Source organism: Nestor notabilis, unplaced genomic scaffold (genome assembly GCF_000696875.1).
Source record: "Nestor notabilis isolate BGI_N333 unplaced genomic scaffold, ASM69687v1 scaffold4488, whole genome shotgun sequence".
NCBI lineage: Eukaryota > Metazoa > Chordata > Aves > Psittaciformes > Psittacidae > Nestor > Nestor notabilis.
The window spans coordinates 1-13,484 of record NW_009940453.1 but is presented as its reverse complement, the minus strand read 5'-3'; the positions used below and the strand labels follow the sequence as shown (position 1 = coordinate 13,484).

At 37.7% G+C, this 13,484-nt stretch overlaps 1 protein-coding gene across 1 annotated transcript in view; it reads right to left on the bottom strand.

Moving 5' to 3' along the window:
- The window catches only part of LOC104410238 (multidrug resistance-associated protein 4-like), a 64,121-nt gene extending 52,114 nt beyond the window's left edge, over nucleotides 1-12,007 (bottom strand). Inside the window, exon 1 of the mRNA XM_010020348.1 lies at nucleotides 11,928-12,007. The gene's annotated coding sequence lies outside the window, so the exon portion shown is untranslated. The remainder of the gene's footprint in view (nucleotides 1-11,927) is intronic.
- Nucleotides 12,008-13,484: the final 1,477 nt, after the last annotated feature.

The following is a 13,484-nucleotide window of genomic DNA, read 5'->3' as shown; positions in this document are numbered from 1 at the left end:
CTACTTGCAGCTCCTGTGCATATACCCACTGTACATTGAAAGCTATACTGCCACACAAAAAAGGACAGTGCCAACTGTCTCATGGATGTCTGTGGACAATGTATTTTTCTATGTATGAGCAGTAAAAACTTGAGGAGGACCTTTAATTTGATTTTCTCAAATGCTTTTCTTCTGGTGCACCTTGTGCCCACGCGTCATTTCTGCACAAAAGTGTTCTCAGTGATTTGGGCAGCAAGGCCCAACTTTGCCATGCAGACTATATAAAAGTGAGAGTTCCTCTTCTTAAAGTTCTAGGAAGTTAGTTATACCTTTGTTCTGATCTCCCTATATAAATTATGTAAAAAGTTAATACATTTTGTTGTTCAGCAGTGCTAAGTTTGTTGTCATCTCTTGTAAATGTCTGCAGTCCCTATATTCTTATAGCTATATTCTTAGACTGTTCTTTTCCCAAAGGAAAAAAGGCACATACATGCAAACTATTCACATAAAATACAGCGCTTTTTGCACCATGACAAAGATGTTCTATCTTCCTGTGGAACATCTCAGATGCTAAGCACCATTTTACATGGTAGCTTGAGGAAACAGCATTAATCAGAGAGTGTAGAACAGGCACACACATATGCTTTGCTTTCTATAACCTGCCTGAAACAGTACAGGAAAGTGACTGGCACCACCGAACCCTCCCAGAAATTACTTCTTCTCAGGTAGCAGAAAGCATCCCTTTCCGTTATAGTAATTTAGCAGGTTTGATACTCCAATACCCCCCACCACTGCCAAGTGTGGCCACTTCACTGGCTGTTCCACTTGTTTTAAGATTCCCAGAGCAATGCATTTTTTTATCTCTTCTATCAATCCCTGCTGCCAAATAACTGTTAGTTTTAAAGGAAAATAAAGAATGGCTTGGCAATTTCTGCTCCACTCCTACCTCTTAGAAGTCTTTTCCCCAGCTACATAAGGCCAAGACATCCCACTGAGCACAGACCCTGATGAAATCAAAACATTTGATTCAACGATGGGTACTTTTCTCTTTAATACTACTACAAATGGTTTATTTTCTTCTCTGTTCTTTGCTCATATGCTTAGCACTTTATCAGCAGATGCCAATTCACCAACATTGCCCTCAGTCTTATCCCACTTACAATCCTTCAAAAAGCAGTTTTTCTCTCACTGGTAATTCTTGTTTCATTTCCAGCCCCCCTCAGTAGAAGGGGGGCACATAGCCATAGAACAAAATAAAAATCAACAAATATCTCACTGGTTTCAGGCTATTAAATTGCAGGAGGTAGAATTTACAAGCTGACAAATAATGACGCTAAAAATGGGTAGTAAAAGGACAGGAAAGGGATAGGTCTTTTGACACCCTCCTTCAGTACAAAACTGAAGGCTGAAGTACTAAACAGGTAACAGACCACAGAAAGCAGCCAGGTGCTCATGCTCTCCCCAAACACCTCCTGTTGCTACTGCTGAAGAAAGACCACTGGCCTAGACTAATTCCCTGCATGGCATTATTTAGTGTTCTTATGGTCTAGTCTATTCACTTATTTGCTAAAATACTGTTCCTGTGAGGGATTCCCCATAGCTAATGATGCTATCTTAACCTTTTGATTCATGCTGTGCACATTTTTTCCCAGTTTTTCCAAATGTTTGGCAAAAATTTGCTTACCACAGATTCTGATGCCCCATATATCACAGCTTTGCAAACTCTGTCTTTGAGCCATATGTACCTTCCCCAGGCCTCTAGTTCTCCATGGCCATAACGCCACAGCAGCCCTGTATCCTCCTCAAGAATACCTCATTTTCAACTGCATGACCTTTTCTGCTCAGCCAAGTCTAATTGTTTTGCCAGAAGTCAATTCTGGGTCTTAAAAAAAAAAAGCTTTGTTCTACATTTGAACTGTGGGCTTTTCTGTTAAAAAACTCTATCAGCTCTTCAGTAAGGCAGCTCTTCAGTCTTACAGCCATTACAAGCTTTTAAGCATTTTAGTGTTTGTTCTTGCTATTTAAAATACACTATTCATACATTTATTTTTAGGTGGAATGAAGTACTGCTCATATTTCTGTAAGTTCCACAGCAGCCCTTCTGCCCCAGTTAAATAAAAACTATGAAAAATAAAGGAATAGCACCAGCTATCCCGAAAATTAAAACTACTTTCTGTTCTTTTCTGTTCATACTCTTTCAAGCACATATGCAAAAAATGCTTTTTAGCCTGTCTCTGGGGTTTTTTCCTAACCTCCCCAGAGGTTTGCCACTCTGACAGGGCTATAAAATATTACTTTCCTAGTCAAAATAAACTCTTGGCTCATAATTCTTCAGTAATACATTCTTGCTCGGTGACCACTGGGCTCCTGAAAGCTTAACAGTGGCCTGATGCTTTCAGCAGTTGTATTTTAACTAATCAGCACCAGCCTCTCACCACCACCGTCAGGTTTCACCCTGTTCAGACATTCTCTCCAGGTACTGAACCCAGTGGCACCTCCAGAAGTCGAAAGAAACTTCCCTGGTGGAGAACAAACATTATTTACCATGGCAAGTGCACACTCATTGGTAATTTGTTACAAATTTGCTCCATGTACCATCAGGAAGACTTTTCACAAGTTTCTTTACATGAACCATCAACAAAGACACACTTACCAAAGTAAGCAACTGATACCAGGTCTGACCCCAAAATCCAGACTTTCTACCAGTGAGAAAAATGAAAAATCATTTTTCTCAGTATTATGATATTTTCCCAGTATTATGTTATGTTTAAGAGGAGGACAGACAACTGAATCAGGTACAAAAGCGAGCACATTTAGAAGGGAAAATCTAAACCCATTATTTTAGCATACGAGTTACTTTCATAGTAATAGAGCTCTGCTTATTTAAACAGTAGACTGATTTCAAAACCCAATTAAGAAAAGCAGAAAGAGAAAAAGATTTAGGGAAATAATTGTGGAAGAAAATGCAATCACTCAGCATCCTGTTCTTCCACAGTGCAGGAACAGCTATTATTGAGCCTGTGAAAGACCCTTCCTTTCTTAACACACAAATCTTTACTATCTCAAGAATGCAATCGAAGTGAGTAACTTTTTTTAAAATGATACAAAACCATCCTGTAATGCAGGTATAAGCTTCCCAAAGACATGTCACATTCAGTTTCCAGCTGAACTCTCATCTTTTGCTGTACAGAATTGCCCATACTGCAGCCACTGACTTCTGAAGAACAAAGTCACAGAATCACAGAATGGTTTGGGTTGGAGATGACCTTAAAGATTATGTAGTTCCAACCCCCCTGCCATGGGCAGGGACACCTTCCACTAGACCAGGCTGCTCAAAGCCCCATCCAACCTGGCCTTGAACACTGCCAGAGATGGGGCATTCACAACTTCCTTGGGCAGCCTGTTCCAGTGCCTCATCTGGAGTTTTCAAATGAGCTGCAGAGTTCACCAGACAGCCATGGTATCGGCTTCAGCAAGAAAAAAGTTCTTATGTTCTGCATGAAATGCACACATATTCCTGGCAGCACGTTCCTATGAGATGCAGTCTTTTTTATTTTCCTAACAATAATTCCTTGTTCCACATGTTTGTTTTGGGCATAAATATGCATAATGATTTAACACATACACACACACCCCAGCTATATGGCTTAGTAATTCACATGACTTCCAAGTTTTTCCTTCCTTCTTAAATCAAAAGTGAAATCTCCAAAAGTCCTTTTGCCGAACAGTGAAATCCTAATTTGTAAGTGCACATTGCCCTATCTATAATATATCAGCAGTTTAAGGCAATCTAGATTTGTACTTATCACCATTTGGAACAGGATTGTTACACTCTTATGACTGACAGCAGAATTAAAAGATTTCTAGCTACTGTGAAGTGTTAGAAATGTTAATGATCTTCAGAAGTCTTAAAAATAATCACCAGTTTGAGCTACAGATGAGAAAGGCTGCAATAATGCCTAAAAAGTCAGATAAATACCTAATAATAATGATAATAGTAAAGGAAATTCCCACTTTGGCACCAAAAGCAGAAGTGATATAATATAGAGACATGGACCAAAAAGAAAAGGAGAAAACTGCAGAACATAAGTTCACTGACATCAGAGTATTTCTTCGCCCTCTTTCAGAATAAGAAAGGCAACAAGAAAATATCTTTCAACAGGTACAAAGAGCCCCAGACAAATGGAGTCTCTCTCTGGAACGTCTCCACCTTAACCAAAAGGGAGGAAATTTTCAAACCACACAGAATGGGGGTACATCACTGGACCTCCACACAACTATCCTGCTTTCTAGTAGCTGAAAATGTCTTGAGAGTAATCTGATAAAAGAAAACAGAGAAGTCAATTTGGAGAAGAGACTACTGAAACCTGACTGAAATTTTGTATTTACAGGCTTCAATCCAACATACCAAGCTACTGCAAGAACAACTACATTTTTGTCTTCCTACCACTAAGCCACAAGCTGCTTAAAACGTTAGAGAAATGACAAGGAAGATTGCACCTTACAATGCTCATGTGCTCTAGAAAAAGAAATAGAGAAGATAGAATTCCACTAGGTTTAGCTTTATTTTTATTACACTAGGCTAGCTTTATTTTCCCCCAAGTACTATATTCAAAACACCAGTATTCCACGTCATTGAGAAAATAGAAGGAATAGTCCAGTAACAAAAGTATTACCTACATTTACTATATAAATGGAGAAGTATGAAAACTAAAAGGAAAACAGTCAAGAAAAACAAGAAAAGCAGAAAAATGGTAAAGGAAACATAAGGAAGCAAGATGACAAAAGGTAATAAAATGATTATTTTATTTTCCAGTATTACTTCATCTGCTTTCCCATGTTAGATAAGGGCTTACATCTTAAAATCTTATTAATACTAAGAAAATACAAAACCTAAGAGAGTCACATCGTGTTTCCACACATTTTTGTTACTGCGATGAAATTTATTGCCTTGACGCTAACATGTGGAGAATGACATATATACCTGTTCTTATAAAAATTCTACACACAAATATAAATAGGGGTAAAAATGGGCTGAGGGAAAGGATTGAGCTTGATTACATATGACTTGCTATAGTGAGAACAGACCTTTAGCCTTCCCTAGAAAATGAAGGTCTGTGTATAAACAGGAATCCAAGTATCTGCAGCGATTCTAGACTACATGTTTTATCCCATGCACATACCATCAATCTGAGTAAATACGCAGTCCATATGATGCAAGACACTGATCCTTCCATTCAAAGGAATTGATGACAGGTACAGCATAAAGACCAGCAATAGCTTTGGCATAGATTATCTCCACTGCTGGTCACCATCAACAAGACTAATTGGCTACTGGGATTTAACAGTCAAGGCATTCAGAGACAGCAGAATGAAAGGTCAATAAAGAACTGCATGATTTAGACAAGTGTCTCTGCTAAACTCACAGCTCCTGCACACTGTTTTGGGAGACACAAGCGCAAACCAAGCCTCCTCTTCCTCCTCAAACTCCCACACCCCCTTTTTTTGGGGGAGAGGGGAAAGAGAGGGAAGGGGGAGAAGGATGATGATGACAATCAGGACAGCAGGATGGACAGTTTTTAATGCGTTCATTTGTTTTTAACAACAACATGTATAACCCCTTTTTATGTCAAAGAAAACTGTGAAGCTGAAAGCACCTACAGAACATCAAATGACTATGCTAAAAATTAGTTCTTATCAGAATTTTAACCTTTTTTGAAATTAGAGTTCACAAGTAACCAATGAAAAATATATACCACATTATTTTTCTTTACGTTTTAACTGGTCTCTCATTATGCACTAGTGAATTGCACTGTAGCATGCATCTTGGGAATGTGCAGTTAGAACATCAGTTCTACAGAAATTTCCATGAGATTTCATTAGTCAAATGCCACCAGGCAACTGTTAGGGGTTTTCTTAATCGTTTTTCTTTTCTTTTCTTTTCTTTTTTTAATTATTTAAACCTCAGCACAGCTGCAGAATCTTGTGATCTAACCATCAAACAAAACTACCAGGATTCAGCAGAAGGGAAACCAGAAGGTGTCTCCAAGATACAGGTCTGTTCTATGTACCAGGCTAAAGAGAATATGCTGACATTTAACACAGATCCCACACAGATCTCACAGCTGTTATTTTCTGACAGTATATTTATGATCGTGTTTTAGATGCACCCATGCAAACACACAGAACGAGCTATTATTAAATGAATAAAAATCTCTCTTAAAACTCACACATGCATGCATACATACAAAGAGGAAAAAACAACACAACAAACCCCCCGGAACCCTACCTCTCACAGAAATCACAAAATAACAACGTCATTGTTAAACTAAAAGATCCTGGAATTCCTTCTACACACTTTCCCTGACATCTTCACACAATAAAATGCAGGGGTCAGTGGTACTGAAACAAGGGACGGCAGTTCCACTCTTGTGCACATACGAAAGCAAGTGACCCAAGCTATTATTCCAGTCTGAGGCACTTTTTGTTCCTAATATCCAGATGCAGCAGCTTTATTTTTTTCCTTTCTTTTTTTTTTTTTTTTTTTAAAAAAAGAAACGACTGTGGACACCTCCTTCACATTTTCCTTTTCTTCAGCATTTTCACTTCATAAAGCTGCAGTCAATGTGTTTTGTGTGTAGTGAGAAGGGAATGGCACATTCAGTGGTGGTCTCAGCCGCAGCCTACATTGGTGGCTCAAGTAGTCTCAGGATTAGGTCTTTGTGTGTGATGAAAGGATATGAAAAGTCAGTTATTTAAGCTCAGTCAAGCTGTTGATTTTGGGGAGGAAAAAGGTTTTGCAATTCAGTTTTCCTCAATAAATCATTGCCCTTTTTCAAGATAGTTCACATGTTCACAGTGTTCTCCAGAAACAAAACAGATCATGATTTTTTCCCCCCTCAATCCAGCATAGGGTAAGAAATCAAAATGAAGGGGCCATCACATTAAGTTACTCAAATTCACTGAAAACAAAAGCAGAAAATCAACTCTGTTAACAAATAATAATATCACTGAAGAACTAAAAGGGCAAGAAACTAAAGAGAAAACCATCCCTTTAAAATTTATCACAATAATTAACAAAACCAAAAGAAAGTCTGAAATATATTTCAGTGTCCTACATATTCAATCAGTTTACACATATAATTTTCAACATGTAGTTTTATCAGTTTGAGTACTCATCCTGCATCACCCAAGACCACTATTTAAAGATGTTAAGCCTCTGCAGATCTATCTCAAGTCAAAGTGTGATTCGGGGACTAAAAACAAGCCTCATTTTGATGAGTTCTCAAAAATAGGGCATCCAAAATACTGGCCACTTAGGAACATCCAGGCTAATGTACATAAAATACTGTTAAGGATACTGGATTCTTAATTCCTGATACTTCCCTGTTAAATTCTTTTATTCTGTTCTTCAGCTGACCTTTTCCCAAATTTATATAGTGTGTTTTATTAGTGCTGCTTTGAGCTAGACATTGCTATGCATTTTAACCAGGATATTTTAAACTACAAGCCCCACACCTACCAGTGAAGTCCACATCAACAGAACCTTGTACTCCCACAGAGCTTAAGGCAGGAGGAGGAACAACAGTTGGTTATAACACTGAGTAAATCAGCTGGTATTTTCAGAGAAGAAATTAAGTAACAAAATCCCAGTTGTCTTAAATGGCCCCTGACTTCCTTAACTCCCTTTGGACTTACTCATAGGATGATCAAGTTTGTAACAAGTAAAGAGAGCATTTCTGCAATTATTTGGGTAGCTCTTTGACGCCTGCCCTCTGATTAAACTAACAAATACACAAATAAAGCACACGTATCTACATGCAGTAGATTTTTAAGTCCTCTTAGAAAGTTTTAAAGCACTGTGATGGCCTTCACACAAGTGACCCTTCCCCTGAGGAGATGGTAACTTAGTTGGAAAACACCTGCCAAAAATCCTTAACTCAGAAAAAAGCAAGCAAGATGCAGAACTGAGGCTAACAGTACTATGACAAGTAACTAAAAATAGTTAGTTCACAAAGAAACGCAAACACCATCTTCACCAAACAAGTTCATTCAGCTTTCTGACTATCTGAATCAACCCACAAACATTAATTACTGCCTGATTTACAAACATACTGAGCAAAGTAAGTGAACATAGCCTTGCTTTTTGTTTTATTTTTTAGGAGATCTGGTACAGAACTTCACAGCTAGGCACACTCCATTACAGAAGACAAGACTCAGGCTTAGGCTGCAGACTGTAAAGTGCATTTTTTATTTCAATGACTTTTGAACTGGACTGTAAGCGTACAACCAAAGATAATCCCAGTCGAAAAACCCAGCTTCAGTTTCTTTTCAGTTTCTATACTTCACATCTACCCACAGAGTTCTGTTCAACAGCCATGTAGTCGAACATAGCCACAAATGTGTTCTCATAAAAGAGACTTATTTTGTATTTATAAATCTTGTGGCTATAGCAGTAATTTCTACAAAAAAGACAGTCAACTGCACTAACATGACATGTCTCATATACTGTTGAAATTCATAAGTTAAGAAGAAAAAAATGACTGCCTTGTTCTAGTGACGACTGCCCCTCCTGCCCCCAGCCTCTTCAAAGTAGGTGTGCTATATTTTGGTGCACTTAAGAGCCGAGAAAGCAAGGATGGCATTCAACTTTAAAGGCAGTGAGAGTTGCTACTTCAGGAGTTATTGCAAAGCAACAGTTTTGCAAACTCTAGACAGGTTTACAGAATACACAAGGTCTATCGTGAATTTTTGTGCTTTCCACATACCTTTTATTTTTGCTGTAACAATTAAGTGTACAGTAACTATCTACTGTCTTGAAGAGAACTGTTTCTTCTTCATTGACTCAACGGAAGATGCAAAAAATTCAACTCTTAGTTCAAGGAATTAATTTTCATCCAGTATAGCTGTCTAGACTCATCATGCTCATTATGACTGCAGTGCAGTGTAGAAATCTTATTAAGCACTCTAAAAAGAACATTATCAATTTTTAGCATTGCCTTAAAATCTCTACTCAGTGCAATTACAAAATTTCAAAACTAGAAGATTTTATTTATTTATTTGTAGGTATTTAAATGGGCTCATCTTGTAGGTTTTGGGTGTCCAACTGCACTGTGTTTATCTGTGCAGAAATTATACGCTCACTTGCCAATATAGTAAAAGGGTGGAATGCTTCACAATGATCTTAGCAGTAACTCAGAAAAACGACCACTTCTTCAATGCAAATCCGCTCAAGAAAAGCTTCTACACACAAAGTAAGATGAACCAGTTACTGCATTGTTTATTAAGTTTCACTTGATTTCTCCTGACAACCATTTAAACAATGAATGTTGGGAAATGTCTCTCAAAGAATCAGCAACAATGGCTAGGATCAGAGCTTTTATATTTAGCTAATACTGTTTTTAGAAAGGAGAAAATATTTCTTCCTGAAGGGATTATGAAGTCTTATAAAAGACACCTGCAAACAAAACAAGTGACAAAAGATCTCTATCATAATTGATAACAGTTATCCTTTGTAAAAATCTATGCTTCTTCAGAAATAAATATATCTTTGCTATTGAATTTCAAAAGACATCCACTAACCAACAAGCCTGTTGATCAAGAACAGTGAGTTTGAGGAAACCTGCCAAGAAGGAAGTGCTTTTGTCTTATGGATAGCAGTGCATTATTAATCAACAGTAAGTTCCTAAATTTTCTTTTCTGATGCCAAACAGGTAAGCTTTGAAGCATAGTATCTTTTTAACAGTGTACTGGACATGTAACATCTTCTTCATTTTTTTAAAAAGGAAAACTTCTCACTCAGAATTCAAAGTTTGGAATTGAGAAATAATTCAAAAGCCAATTTAAAAGAAATGCAAAAACTAATCAACATGAGGGGAAAAGTTTACAAAAATGCAGATTACAGTAGGAGCCTGGAAGAAGAAAACAGTCACATCGAGAGCAACAGCCTTCGTTCTTTCATCCCAAACTAGTTAAGTTTTGGTAAGCATATACTGCCTAAAGTATCTATACACTGGTCAAATAACTAAGTTTTCCAATCTGCTAGTAGATGATTCAGTCACCTGTATGTGCCTTGCACAAAGGTTAGCTCCTCCCTTAGTTTGCTTTTGGAGCAAACCAGTTGGTTCCCTCAGAAAAAGAAAAGAGTGTAATTCTCAAGACAGTTTGCTTCAGGGTTTCCTCTCAAAAGGAAGTATGGACAAGACCACATCAATTTTGTCTCCCTCTGCTTATGCAGACTTCTCTAGTATTTTCCCAGCAAATCCTGCATCCTCAGACAACCCCACATGCCTTTAAACCACATGCCAGGGCATGCAGAACACCCACTCAGTTTCTTGCTAAGAAAACACCGTGCAAGTGGGCTGCAACACAACTCTCACTTTACCGAAAATGCACAGAACTAAGGAAAAGGGTTAATCATTTTATCTCAAAACCACAGCATCCGAAGGATGCTCTGGCCATGAGTAGCGTGAACATACACAGTGCAGTCTGCCGTAAAGGGGACAAACCCCTCTGCATTGCTTGGTCTAACAGCCAAGGAGCACTATGCAAAAGAGATGGTTTTGACTTTGTGGATGTAAATCCTGTGCTAAGAGAAGAGGATAAGGATTGCAGGACAGCCTGCACTTCTGGCCAGAAAAATAAAGGCACATATGTATTATCCCAAGAGACCTAAAATAAAGTAAAATATTCTGTCTAATAAGACAGAGACTGAAGAAAATGTTCAATCTGTACAACCAGTAGAAAACAAGTGGTATATTATAGAAAGATGTTTATATTGTACTTTCAGGGCCTTAAAAGCCCATGAACTCAAAATCTTGATATTCACAACAAACAACTCCCTAACTCATAAAAAACCACAGTCAGTTTAACTGACAGATAAAACACATCACTTTCCTTTCTTCCCCAAAAATGATACGCGGCACTGTAATGGTTTGAAAAATAAATGCACATCTTAACTTTAACAACTTAACTAAACTAGGAAAAAACCTTAAGAAGTGTTTTTAACTCACTCCATGGAACATCTTTTTTTTCTTTCCTATTTTCAAGAGTTCAGCATTAACATGACTAAACTGCTTAACCCACAATGTCTTTGGTTTATTTTTAAACAAGGTTTACATCCTGAATAAGTTATCTCTAAGAGACAAAGAGAAGTTAGCAATAGTACCTTAAGAAACCTTTCTGACTTGACCATGACAGGTCTGATCCACTAAGTGGATCTAAGTCACTGCTTTCTCTAGACTCCATGATTGTGTGTGATTCATGTTATTTTCATACAGTACGCTCAAATTCTTTTTTCAGCTTTATCCTTCCACATTTTTTTTTTACAAGGAGGTTAAATAGCAGCTGCAACAGAAAAATTACCTTGATGTCACATGTAATACTCTATCCTTTCATCATCACCAAAATCTGAGTGCTTTGTCCATCTTTCTTGTCTGCTGCAACTTATTTCACTTGTTCCTATTAAGGCTATTATATTCACCCTATTACTACTAATCTTTTCTTTGTAAATAGCCACACCTATTTTAATCCAAAATGGTGTGGTAAGCATTTGATTCTTTGTGGAAGTAGACATTTAATTAGGTTAATCTGTGCTATCTTTTCATGCGAGTTGATTGTTTCTTTACTATGGACATATTTCTTATAACAGCAGTAAGCCTGCCAGGTTGCTTGAAGGCAAATCAGGAGCAATTTACCAAGCATGTAGCTACTATGAACTGAAATCCTGACATAATAGCAAGCTGTGTATAGCCACTCCTACCTGTCAGTTATTACTCATGTTAGCTTTTTACCGACACATTAAATTTCAACCGCACCTTTCTTTCACAAACAAGTACTTTCTTCCAACTCAGCTACATCTGTGACAAATAGCTGATCTTCACCAAAGCATACAGGAATCTAAATTCAGAATGCAGTGCAGAAGTCTCTGACAGGAGCAACAGAATTACCTGCACAAAGTCCAAAAATGTCAATGGAAGCAAGTCATCCAGGTGGCCAATATCTTTAGAGAAACGATTTAAGATTCTTCCTACAGAAACAGGGTTGGAGAAGAAAAAGAAAAAAGTAAATATAATTCCTGAAAAGATCAAAATATCTCAAACACACCATGTTTTACCATTTCAGTAATAGTTAAAAGGAAACAGCTGGAATCTAAAGATAAAAAGACAATTTCTGAAACCACCATGAAGGGAATCTTTTACAACCATTGCAATGTATTTTGAAGAATACTTTTTCACAAATGCCTTTTACCCAAATATAAACTCTGCGCTTAAAATGCTAGGAAAAAATTAATATGGGCTTTGAAGAGAATAGCTCAACAGAATTTAACACATGCTTTATATGCTCAGCATGTGCAGGTAAAGGTTTACAGTTTGGACAACTGAATGAGAGTTTCATCAAGTAACATCACCCAGAATCTGCTCCTATCCTAAAACTCTCTAGTGCACTCATGTCCCAGATAGATCATAGTTCATCTAACTGATCCTTTTTAGTATTTCTGTTCCTGTCCCTCCACCACTGTATATGATTCAAACTGCAGGCATTTCTGAAATGAAATTTAAAACACATTTAATGCAGCCTTACATTTATACTTACTCAAAACCTTGACAATACCGATCTTTATTAAAGCTAATAAAACAATTTTTAATCTGCTGTCAGTGAAGCATTTACGCTTCTCTATTTTCCCAAGTTCTACTTCAGTGAAAAACTCAGTTACAGCGAGAGTTCTGTAATAATTAAAGCCACAATGCTGCCACCTGTAAGTGGATTAGTATCTTTCTCTATTAATCGATATATCTACTCACCAGGAAAGAAACTAAACTAAGGATGGGAATTTGGCCTTTTCTAAGGTGTGTAATGCCCGTACATGCATTCACATTGCTTTTTATCTACATATATCTTGATTCAGTTATTACTTCTAACTGGTACAAACACATTCACCGCATTGGCAACAAAAGACTTTTCTTTTTCTTTTCAAAGGAGCTCATTAAACTGAAAGCAGTTAAGTTTAAAGTTTCCAAGGAGTGTGTTGGAGACGTAATTCAGAGATAAGAGATACTGAAGTAACTTCTGTAGCAACCATTGTTCTAGTTTTCTGTTCACAGCTGCCTTGGAATTATGGATTTTGTTGTGTAATACCAATTTCTTCTTTTAAGGGAATTTCCGTTTCACACCAAGCAGTATGCAAAACCTGCTCTGCTAAGGCCTGGGACATGGCTCCAAAGAGAAACACTGATGACTAACAGGTTATTCTGCAGTACTTTAATACCAAAGGCAGTTACTCAAGGCAGACAACAGTAGAATTAATCCAGGGAAACTTGCCAGGCTGGTCAAGAAAGCTTTAAACTAGGTGTGTTGGGGGAGGGGGGCATCGATCCATCCCAACACTCCTGGTCAGTTGCCAGCACCTATAATAAGTGCTTGGAGCGATGCAGAGAGATTTCAGCTGCTCCAGCCATTGAGTGGGCTTTATTTAGAGCTCGGCTCAGATGCCTCTATACAAACGC